The sequence below is a fragment of the Sitophilus oryzae genome, unplaced genomic scaffold, assembly GCF_002938485.1.
Source record: "Sitophilus oryzae breed Bouriz unplaced genomic scaffold, Soryzae_2.0 scaffold_1615_pilon_pilon, whole genome shotgun sequence".
Lineage (NCBI taxonomy): Eukaryota > Metazoa > Arthropoda > Insecta > Coleoptera > Curculionidae > Sitophilus > Sitophilus oryzae.
The window spans coordinates 361,789-373,735 of NW_022146298.1; the positions used below are offsets into that span (position 1 = coordinate 361,789).

Sequence of the window (11,947 nt, forward strand, 5' to 3'; positions counted from 1 at the left end):
GCGCTATTCACCATATGCCATATACCTAACACCTAGTCCTGCGCCCTCAGGAGGCCCCCAACATATAGGTTAATTAAATTAAATTTTTATTAGCGCATTCACCATTTTGTCATTAATAATTTACTAAAAAATATATTAACGCCATTTATCAAAAATTAAAAATATATAGGTTAATTAAATTAAATTTTTATTAGCGCATTCACCATTTTGTCATTAATAATTTACTAAAAAATATATGAACGCCATTTATCAAAAATTAAAAATATATACATTCACCATTTTAACAAGATTTAATAAAAAATATATACATTCGCCATTTTGTCAAGACTAGAAGAATAAAAAAAAATATATTAGCGCATTAAAATAATAGCGTAGATTAAAAATATTATTTACTTACCACAATAGCTATTCCGTCTACATCAGCTCTGTTTAGGAGGAGGAGGATACGGCGGCAGCAGCAGCAGCAACAGCGACGGCGCAAGGTAAGTACCTATAGATATTAACAATAAGAACTAATAAGCGCAAAGTAATTAGATGTAATTCAAAAGGAAAAAGTTTAGGTAAACAAAGTTGACTTCGGCAAACATCGGTTGTTATCGTAAGCGCGCTGGGGTGTGGCACTGTCTTTTGTCGCGCGCACGCAAGCCCCACTAATTAATAGTTTATAGGATAGTTTAGCAAAAATAGTAATAAACTATATACGTATAGCTAAATGATTTATTATAAAAACATAACGATTAATTAATTTAAGAGTATTGGGAATCAAAACAAAGATTAAATGTCAAACGCCAACTATGTCATTCTATCCGTCATAAGTGGTACGCCAAAACCGAACATCGCGCAAGCTCTAAAGTAAACAGAAAAAATTCAAAAATATGTACATATTATAATGCAAAACATAACGATTGTGGGGGGTATTGAAATTAATTTAAGAGTATTAAACCAAAAGACATTTCTTTACTAAAAGATTAAAAGTATTAAGTCAAACGTCAAATGTCAACTAGGTGTGGCGCGCAAGCTCCGAAATAAACAGAAAAATTTTTAAAATCTAATGCAAAACATAACGATTAATTTTAAGAGTATTACACCAAAAGACATTTCTTTACTAAAAGATTAAACGTCATCTGTCAAACATTGACGCTAAAATTACTAGGTGTGGCGCGCAAGCTCCAAAATAAATAGAAAAATTAAAAATCTAATGCAAAACATAGCGATTAATTAATTTAAGAGCATTAAACAAAAAGGCATTGTTAAGTAGATTAAACGTCATCTGTCAAACATTGACGTCAAAATCGACGCTAGGTGGCTCTATGCAAGCTCCGAAATAAACAGAAAAAATTTTAAAAAATATGTACAAGTACTTAACGCTATAACAAATTCTGAGATGAGACTAAAAAGCAAACAATTCTGAGAATCTAACAATAAAAAATAATTAATTTAAAAGTATTAAATCAAACGTCAACTATGTCAACTAGGTGTGGCTCTAAGCGCAAGTCTAAATATAGTTTTTTTAAAATATAAATAAGGACAATAGCCCATCGTTTAACTTCAGTAAACATCGCTGCTGTCAAACGTCAAAAATCAGCGCGCCAAAACTAGGTGGCGGCGGCAGAAATAAATAAACAGAAACCCCTTTGTAATGTAAAAAACTTTAATATTTATCGAAACGATGAAAATTAATTTAAGAGTATTAAATCAAAAAACAAAGCGTATTACTAAAATACGTACTTACGAGGTTTATATAGCCAATATCCAGCCACTCAACACATACACTTACACCCTTTTTCTTCTTTCAATAGCCCTTTCAATTAAACGCACTGAAAATACACAGTAAATTTCTTTGATGCAGTACCATGAAAAGTTAGAAACAACAGATGATTTTGTAGCTAAAATATAATGTGAAGGCCGAATGACAGACAGGAAACTGATAACACCAGTACTTGAATATATGAGGTGTGTAGAATAAGATTAATATACGAGGTGTGTAGCTAATTTAGTTGACTGCTTTTATAATAATAATCTTACTACAAAAACAATCTTAAGCCCCAACGCCGTGTCAAGGCATTCACATTGGGGACACATTCGCACACCTCATTCACTCCAAACAAATTACTATGAGTAGGCAGCACGAGCACTAATCTAAAATTAATCCAGACGGCTCTTTAATTCGCCAATAGGTACTAAGTCAAAATTAACCTTATAGGTAAACAGTCAAATAAAACTATAACGACCCCTTCTACAATGATAGATAGATTGATATTTAATTAAAAATAAAACAACAAAAGTTCAAAACTGTTGGAATTAAACCGAAAAATATCACTTTACTAAAAAAATAAGGGTAAAATTAGTCTAAAAGTATGTACTTTACCTTATAACGGCCTTTTCTAAAGTAAGTAATCCTCATCAGCATTTGGATTATTTAGCAATATAGAAAACAAACACAGATTCACTTAAACACATACGGCGAGCGTATTAAAAACTTAAGACATTCAAAAAATTAGGTGTGCCTTAAATTTATTTATACCTATACGTATGAAATAAAACGAAAAATTAAAAGATTAATTTTAATACAAATGTATGTATATGAGTAGAGAGACTTCCGTTAATGACGTTATCAGCTAAATATATCTTCACCATATATCTGATTCATATAGACGTACAGAGCGAAAGAACAAATTAACAGAAATTTGTTTTATTGAAATGTACAGGGTGAAAGAAAAATAAACAGAAAATTTGAAGACATTTATATTGATTAGTGGTTTTATATTTTCTTATCGCATAAGTTTGTTAAGTTGCTAACTTGGATAAGTATCTTCTACTCCATGAACCATTTTCTATTTTTTATTTATAAGGATAATTATTGGAAAATAAACATATCATTATTTACACATGCACCAATTTATGGTTCTAGAATTCTAAAATAATAAGACGAACGCAGAAACCAAGCCTTGACAAATCTATGAAATACTCTGACGTCATCATTACTTACATTGAAAACTAAACATAACCTATATGATACATAGTATTCTTGTTTACTTTTGTTTTTAACATAAATATTTAAAAGCACCTAAGACCACGTTATAATTCAGAATATAATATTTTTAATCTGTTAAATAGAAAAATTTAAAACTTTATTAAAATTATAACAAAATGATTTATTATTTAGAGGAACGCATTCACTTGTATTATACGCTTCTTGTCATGATATATTTTAAAATTATAGGGACCAAACGCTAAAAAAAAAATCAAAGTATCTAGGACACATATTTCAAAACATGTTTTGCTGATCTACACATGGGTTTTAACTCAAAATTAATTATTCATCTCACACACACAATCGTCTTAAATCATTATACTAATACATGAGTATATTTGGTTGATATCCTAAAGAAATTAAGAAAAGATACTACACATAACTATAATAGAGTATTAAAATATTTATTAATTTAAAGAGTTTACAGGGCCATGTTCAAATACAATAAAACGCTAAATTATATTTATACATTTGTCCATAAGAGGTAACATATGAGTTGAAAATCATTTTGAGCTTATCTGGATTAATATCTAGGAAATCAAACATATGATGAATTCTGCCAAACATTTAAATAACAATATTTTTAATTTCTTCTAAACAATTTTCTTCAGAGACATTACAAGCTCTAATATAATGTAAAAAGAAAAGGGTCTTAAACCTAATTTTACAAGTAACTCTAACCCATAATTAACAATAAACTTTGATTTAAAATTAATCGAATGTTCATCATCTGTGAATGTTCACAGCCATCATTAGCATGTTTCTATGGGAGATCTTCAATTCTAGTAAGAAAACATATACTGCTTCTCGTAAAATTTTATAAGTTCTTTTTAATTGTTGTAAATTAGCTAAATGTTTAATAAAAATTTATATCTGCTGTAGAGATCTTTCTCCTTTCACACTCGAAACAATCTGGTGAGGAACATGATGAATTTGAGGTTATGTCTAGCGCCTCATATCGACATACACACAAGCGGCTGTCTTGATGATTACTAATCGATCGTGGTATACGTTTTATTTCCTTCCCCATTACCACCAAACTAATTCATTTGTTTAAACTTGTTTATATTCACTCCTAAAATAGAATCTTACGTAACGACCAACCGCCATCTCTTTCCTGAGCACCAGATTTCGTCACTAAGACTTGTTTAAACTCGTTGAATACTTCATATCCAGATTTGTATTTTCACAAACAACATAATATCGGGAATTAAACGATTAATATCTTCTTTCGTTTCAGATCCCATTACAAGGAACAAAATAATTCCATATTGAATTTGATGGCGGTATGAATCGATATATATTCCTGAAGTAATAGTATCTTTAAGAGCATCTAAATAATAGGATATATTATTCGGATATGATTCAGGAGGTTATCTTATAAGATTTAATTGATTTTTAAAAGCACACCTAACAAGCTGAATTTCAGGCTCTAATTCTACACAACACTGATTTTTATGTTGACTTAAACAGTGTAAATTACACCTCCTTACACAATGAATAATGCATTTTTGTGGTGGATTTATACAGACTGTCTAGAAAAATATTTATTACCTCGTAAGTTTAATTTATATTGTAATCATTGAATTTTATATAAATAATTTTATATAGAATCCGTATTAATATTTATATTTTATACTAACATGTATGTTAACACTATTTTTAAATGTTACTACTATACAGGTTAGAAAAATGTTTATTGTTTGTAAGTTTATTTTATACTTTATATAGAACCCGTATTAATATTTATACTAACATGTATGTTATCACTATTTTTAAATGTTACTATACGGCTGATTAATATTTATACTAACAAACTGTTTATTACTCGTAAGTTTATATTGTAATTTTATATAGAACTCTCGTATTAATATATATTTTATATATATTAACAAGTATCTATTTTTGTTATTAATATATTTAATACACACGCTATCCAAAACACACGTCATCCCGCAAACTATTCACAGTGGGCAGAATCGTCATTTCCTTTCAAACCGCATCAAAATTTTCGATATAATTATCTACATCCGCATCCGGATGTAGATAAGACCTATGTAACAAAGTTTAATTTTACTTTAAATATTTATCGTTAAAACCGAGCGGTGATTTATCACGTATTGCTTTTACACCATATATTTTACAGTTTATTTTTTCACACCGTATATATTCAAAAAATATTTTTATGTAATTATTAATTTTTCCGCACTATATTTTCTTGTTAAATTACCCAATACCATCGTTAATAATTAACGATATTTGATGGTCCATCAGGCTAATACAATTTTCAAATGTGTGTTCTGTAAGTCCAAAATTATTTCAGTAGAAAATATCGAACAAAAAAAACAACAATATATTATGAGTATATGAGTATAGAGATAATTAGAATATGGTAGATAATTTGAATAAATGTGTAATGTGAAGGGCCCATTTAAAGAAATTCAAACTAATGATATATGTAAAAGTCTAAAAAGATTACAATTATGTTACACGGTAATCAAGAGCTATATTATATGGGTAAACGTTTTTCTTTGTAATAGCTATACCAAAAAAAATATTGAGAAAATTTCAAACTAATTGGTTTACATTTTGAAAAATCTTTCTTAACGACAGCTATTAGGTTTGACCCGCTATAGATTCGATTAAAAATATGTGAAACATTCAAAGACCTAAGCTTTAGCCGATGTAGGGCTAACCGCTCTATCAGACCTGTTGACCCGATCGATATCTCGCGGTACCTGAAAAGAAAAACATATACAAGTCCAAAATACGTCATATCTATTGTTTCACGAGCTATAACATCATTTTCTTTCAAAAACCACAACATCCGCTAGATAACCAAATTGTCTAACCACCGAAAAAATATGATTGTGGTTAACCACATGATAGCAATATTCTAGAAAAATATGATATCATACCGGAAAACCAAACTGATAAGGGGGATTGCACAATGTTGGAAAAATTCTAGAAAAACAAAAATATGTAGAAATAACAGGAAACCGCAAAGACTGATTACTACTTTTTTATTTTACATGTATTAGCACTAAGTTTGATTTATTTTTACTTAAATATTTATCGCTAAAACCAAACCATGGTGACGAATTTTCTCACGTATTGCTTTTACACCATATATACGTTTAGGGCTTATATACCACTTCTAAACGCTCAAGCTCCCTTAAAATCTTGAAAATATCCTCTTTTTTTCCTTGGGTCTGATCCAGTACATATAGTCTATCAACCAGTTCATTAATGTCGTCGTATTCCAGAGGAGGAGAACTATTGTTTAAGACTTGTTCGTTTATATCATAGTATTCCAGAGCAGGAGAACTAATGTTTAAGACTTGTTCGTTTATATCCTGATTCTTGTTGTTGTTTCACAGTACGTTTTCTTTCGCCTTTCTTCCTTTGCCGGTGGAAATAGTTTAGAAATAATATTTACATATTTCCAGCTCTTGCTTGAATTAATGTTTATCTGGATTAAACTGGACGTCTATGCGCGTTTGTCAATAACAGTATAAACTTATAATTCTCTAAATCTATTTCGGAGTACTCAGTAGGATGCGATTGAGTAAGAAGATTCAATAATCCGCTCGTCAGTTCAAATTTTTCATCTTTAATCGCTAGATACCCATCATCATATTGAACTTTAACTGGTTCGTTACCGATAAGCAGACGTTTGTTCGCTCTTCTAATACCAAATACATTTTGGTTTGGTATATCCAGGAGTTTTAACCTACAGCGTTGTCGTTCCATGATCGATGACGTACTAATGATACCTTTTCATAAGAATATGTAGTATTTATACCAACACTACAGTAAAGCAACAGAACACCACAGTAAAGCAAGAGGGAACACTACAGTAAGCAATGAAAGCAACAACACAGACCTGATTGAACGGCCCTGTTGACCCGATTGGAACGGAGCCGATCTGAACAGTGGTCCGATTGAACGGATCTGATTGGAACGGCTCCTGATTGCAACAGATCTGAACGGCCCTGTTTACCTGATTGAACCGCTTCAACGGACCCCTGATTGCCGAACGTTGGCATAGGTAGGTACATATTTTTAAAATCCACTAGCGCAAGCTCCTTTACCGATAGTTTAAAAAATAATTAACTATGCTACGGGGTAATTTAACAGAAAATATAGTGTGGAAAATTAAAAAGAACTTATAAAATTTTTTTGGAATATATACCGGGTGTGAAAAAAAGTATATATGGTGTAAAAGCAATACGTGATGAAATCACCGCTCGGTTTTAGCGATAAATATTTAAGTAAAATTAAACTTTGTGCATAGGTCTTATCTACATCCGCCGGATGCCGGATGTAGATAATTATATCAGAAATTTTTGATGCGGTTTTTGAAAGGAAATGACGATTCTGCCCACTAATGAATAGTTTGCGGGATGACGTGTGTTTTTGGATAGCGTGTGTGATAAATATATTAATAACAAAAATAGATACTTGTTAATATATATAAAATATATATTAATACGAGTTCTATATAAAATTACAATATAAACTTACGAGTAATAAACAGTTTGTTAGTATAAATATTAATCAGCCTGTATAGTAACATTTAAAAATAGTGATAACATACATGTTAGTATAAATATTAATACGGGTTCTATATAAAATTATAAAATAAACTTACAAACAATAAACATTTTTTCTAGACAACCTGTATAGTAGTAACATTTAAAAATAGTGTTAACATACATGTTAGTATAAAATATAAATATTAATACGGATTCTATATAAAATTATTTATATAAAATTCAATGATTACAATATAAATTAAACTTACGAGTAATAAATATTTTTTCTAGACAGTCTGTATAAATCCACCACAAAAATGCATTCATTGTAAGGAGTAATTACACTGTTTAAGTCATCAATATAAAAAATCAGTGTTGTGTAGAATTAGAGCCTGAAATTCAGCTTGTTAGGTGTGCTTTAAAATCGAATTAAATCTTATAAGATAACCTTCTGAACCATATCCGAATAATATATCCTATTATTAGATGCTCTTAAAGATACTATTGTACGTTTACTTCAGGAATATATATCCATTCATACCGCCATCAAATTCAATATGAATTATTTTGTTCATACATATTAGGATCTGAACGAAAGAAGATATTAATCGTTTAATTCCTGATATTATGTTGTTTGTGAAAATACAAATCTGGATGAAGTATTCAACGAGTTTAAACATGTCTTAGTGACGAAATCTGGTGCTTTCCGAAAGAGATAGCGGTTGTCAGCTGTAAAGATTCTATTTTTAGAATTGAATATAAACAAGTTTAAATAACAAATGAATTAGTTTGGTGGTGATAGGGGAAGGAAATAAAACGTATACGATCGATTAGGATCATCAAGACAGCCGCTTGTGTGTATGCCGCTGTCTGTTTATTTTTCTTTTCACCCTGTACATTTCAATAAAAACAAATTTTCTGTTAATTTGTTCTTTCGCTCTGTACGTCTATAAGGAATCAGATATATGGTGAATATATTTAGCTTGATAAATGCTAACGGAAGTCTCTCTACCACCTTATATATACATTTGTATTAAAATTAACTTTTAATTTTCGTTTTATTTCATACGTATAGGTAAATAAATTTAAGGCACACTAATTTTTTGAATGTCTTAAGTTTTAATACGCTCGCCGTATGTGTTTTAGTGAATTTTGTGTTTGTTTTCTATATTGCTAAATAACTAAAATGGACTGATGAGGATTACTTACTTTAGAAAGGGCGTTATAGGTAAAGTACATACTTTAGACTAATTTTTACCCTTATTTTTTAGTAAAGTGATATTTTCGGTTTAATTCCAACAGTTTGAACTTTGTTGTTTTTATTTTTAATTAAATATCAATCTATCTATCATTGTAGAAAGGGTCGTTATAGTTTTATTTGACTGTTTACCTATAGGTTAATTTTTGACTTAGTACCTATGAATTAAAGAGCCGTCTGATTAATTTTTTAGATTAGTGCTCTCGTGCTGCCTACTCATAGTAATTTGTTTGGAGTGAATGAGTGTGCGAATGTGTCCCCAGCAATGTAGTTATGCCTTGACGCGGCGTTGGGGCTTAAGATTGTTTTTTGTAGTAATAGTTATTATAAAAGCAGTCAACTACACACCTTCGTATATTAATCTTATTCTACACACCTCGTATATTCCAAGTACTGGTGTTATCAGTAGCGATGGGAACTATCGAATGAATTAGGACTATCGAATGGTTAATGAATGAACGATTTCAACTATCGAATGGTTTTATTCGAATAAAACGCCCATTCATTTGTAAACTAAAGCATATGTGACAACCTCGCCGTGCGACTAAATGGTTATCGTTGAGCTAACACTATTGAATGCTTTTGATAAATGAAATTTAGTATTCGTTTGATTTTGTATGCGTCAGTGCATTGGTTCTTCCAAATTTTTATAACTTCGCCGTATAAACACTGTGCTATTTTTTCTATTAAAATAAAGAAAAATACTAAAATAGTAGTTATTTTTTAATTTTATTTATTGACGATTGTGTGCATGTGCAGGTGGTCAAAATTTGATAATTTGTGTGGTTTTCCGTAGTCCGATCTTTCAATTATTTCATTTTATATGGTATATGGTCTATTTACCGGGAAGAAGTAGCAATTTTTAAGAGAGAGAGATGAACTTATTAATTAATTTTAAAAATACATATTTGTATTTTAGATGTTTTAATAATACCTATGAATTAGTTGGAACTTAATAATTATATTTTGTCATACGTCTCAAAACAGTTATTTTTATTTGGACTCATTTCAGTCCGTAAAATGTTTCTTTTTTCGTCTAGGCCAAAGGTCGTCATAACCTTTATGGACTAAAATGTCTAAATTGTTTATTTGGTTGTTTTATTTTGTCATTCGAAATTTGACAAAAATCACATAAAATTATACATATATTTATAATTAAATTATTAAATACTAACAATATCAAAAGCTAAGTTATTTGTTTAAAGTAAGTACCTAGGTACCTATTTAAAAGAGGCTTTAAATTAAAATATTCTTAAATTACAGTCACAAACATTCAAACCATCGTCAATTTGGTCGAAATATTCCATGCTGAGAGCAGTGTTAAGTGTTAAAGAAGATATTTATATTGACAAATTTCCAAAACTTATTGCTTTTTTGAAGAGGAATTGGTTGGTTACGAGCCTAAAAAGTCTAAGGTTTTGTCAAAAGAGATCGGTGATTTTTTGGCCACGGCTAGTGATGAAACTTATTTACTTACTAAGGTAAGTTTGCGATAATGATTTTTAAAATATATAGATGGTTTCCCCAACAATAAAAGCAACAGTAATGATTCGTCCTAAAAAACATCATTTTAGGTACTAGTTACATAAATAGCTATTAAGTAATGTGGTTAAATAAATGGTTATCGAACTCAAACTATGGGGTGAGAAAATTAAAATGAAAATTTTACACGTGCCAATTTAAAAAAAAAGTTAACGATGTTTGTATTTTGTTTATGCTTATTATTATTTCTCTTACATGTAGTTTTTATGAAGAAATATTTCATTTATTTTTAAAGTAAATGCCAGTAAAAGTAAATATAATTTTAAATAGTAATATAAAGCACCTAATATAAATAACGGATTTCTAATTTTTTATTTATATTTTCCTTCCATTAAATCGCTTGCTTAGAAAAATTAATAAATGTTTATATTTCATGATTTTTTAAAATTTGTTGTTAATATAACAAATTAGTTCTTGTAATTATTATTATTTAATAAACCAACGTTGCCAAAAAAAATTAGAGACTATATTATTTTTTAAATAGGGATCTAATATAAATAATTTTGACATCTAATTTGTTGTTTATATTTTGCTACTACTTAAAAAAATATTTATATTAAATGATTTTAAATTTTGTTGTTAATAGGTATAACAAATTATTACATTGCTATTATTATTTATTAAACCAGTCTTTGCTTAAAACATTAAAATAATTTTCCTACATCCAAATAAGTATTATTGCAGTAACAACAGAATATTAATAAAAAATGTAGAATATATAGACATACTATTCCTAACTAACTAAAGCCAAACAATAATATTCTTTGCTATCAACTAATACAAAAATATGGCAACAGCGCCTTTCATAATGTATTTTCTGTGTAAATTAGCACCCTCAATAAAAAATAATGTGTCCTTATCTACATATGACTCCGCAAAAATCAAAGATGCCGGCTTCTTTCATAGCATTGCCACCGACCCGCTTTCTCGGAAATGACGTCAGCCGGGCGACAACTAAAATTCAGTTAATATTTTATTATAATCGATCCTGACGAATAAATGAATTTCATAAATGAATGAATTTTGAATGAATTTTATAAATGAATGAATTTTATAAATGAATGAATTTCATAAATGAATGAATTTATAAATGAATGAATTTTATAAATGAATGAATTTATAAATGAATGAATTTTATAAATGAATGGTTTTTGCTGCCGAATTATCAGAATACAATATTTCAAGGCAGATGACGGATCTATTCGATAATTTTTATTCGAATGTTTTCAACGAATGTTTCTACTAACTATCGAATTATTCGAATGAATTGCAACTATCGAATGTTTCGATAGTATTCATTCGATAGTTCCCACTACTAGTTATCAGTTTCCTGTCTGTCATTCGGCCTTCACATTATATTTTTAGCTACAAAATCATCTGTTTGTTTCTAACTTTTCATGGTACTGCATCAAGAAATTTACTGTGTATTTTCAGTGCGTTTAGTGAAAAGGGCTATTGAAGAAGAAAAAGGGTGTAAGTGCATGTGTTGAGTGGCTGGATAATAATACATATAAACCTCGTAAGTACGTATTTTTAGTAATACGCTTTGTTTTTTGATTTAATACTCTTAAATTT

The 11,947-nt window shown here is 29.2% G+C and overlaps 1 long non-coding RNA gene across 1 annotated transcript; it reads right to left on the minus strand.

Moving 5' to 3' along the window:
• Positions 1 to 276: 276 nt before the first annotated feature.
• LOC115880130 lies at positions 277 to 1,787 on the minus strand. Its single transcript, XR_004049817.1, has 3 exons — positions 1,733 to 1,787; positions 398 to 490; positions 277 to 327 (listed from the first exon to the last, which is right to left on the minus strand). It is a non-coding gene; the product is annotated as an uncharacterized LOC115880130 (long non-coding RNA).
• Between the last annotated feature and the right edge of the window lie 10,160 nt (positions 1,788 to 11,947).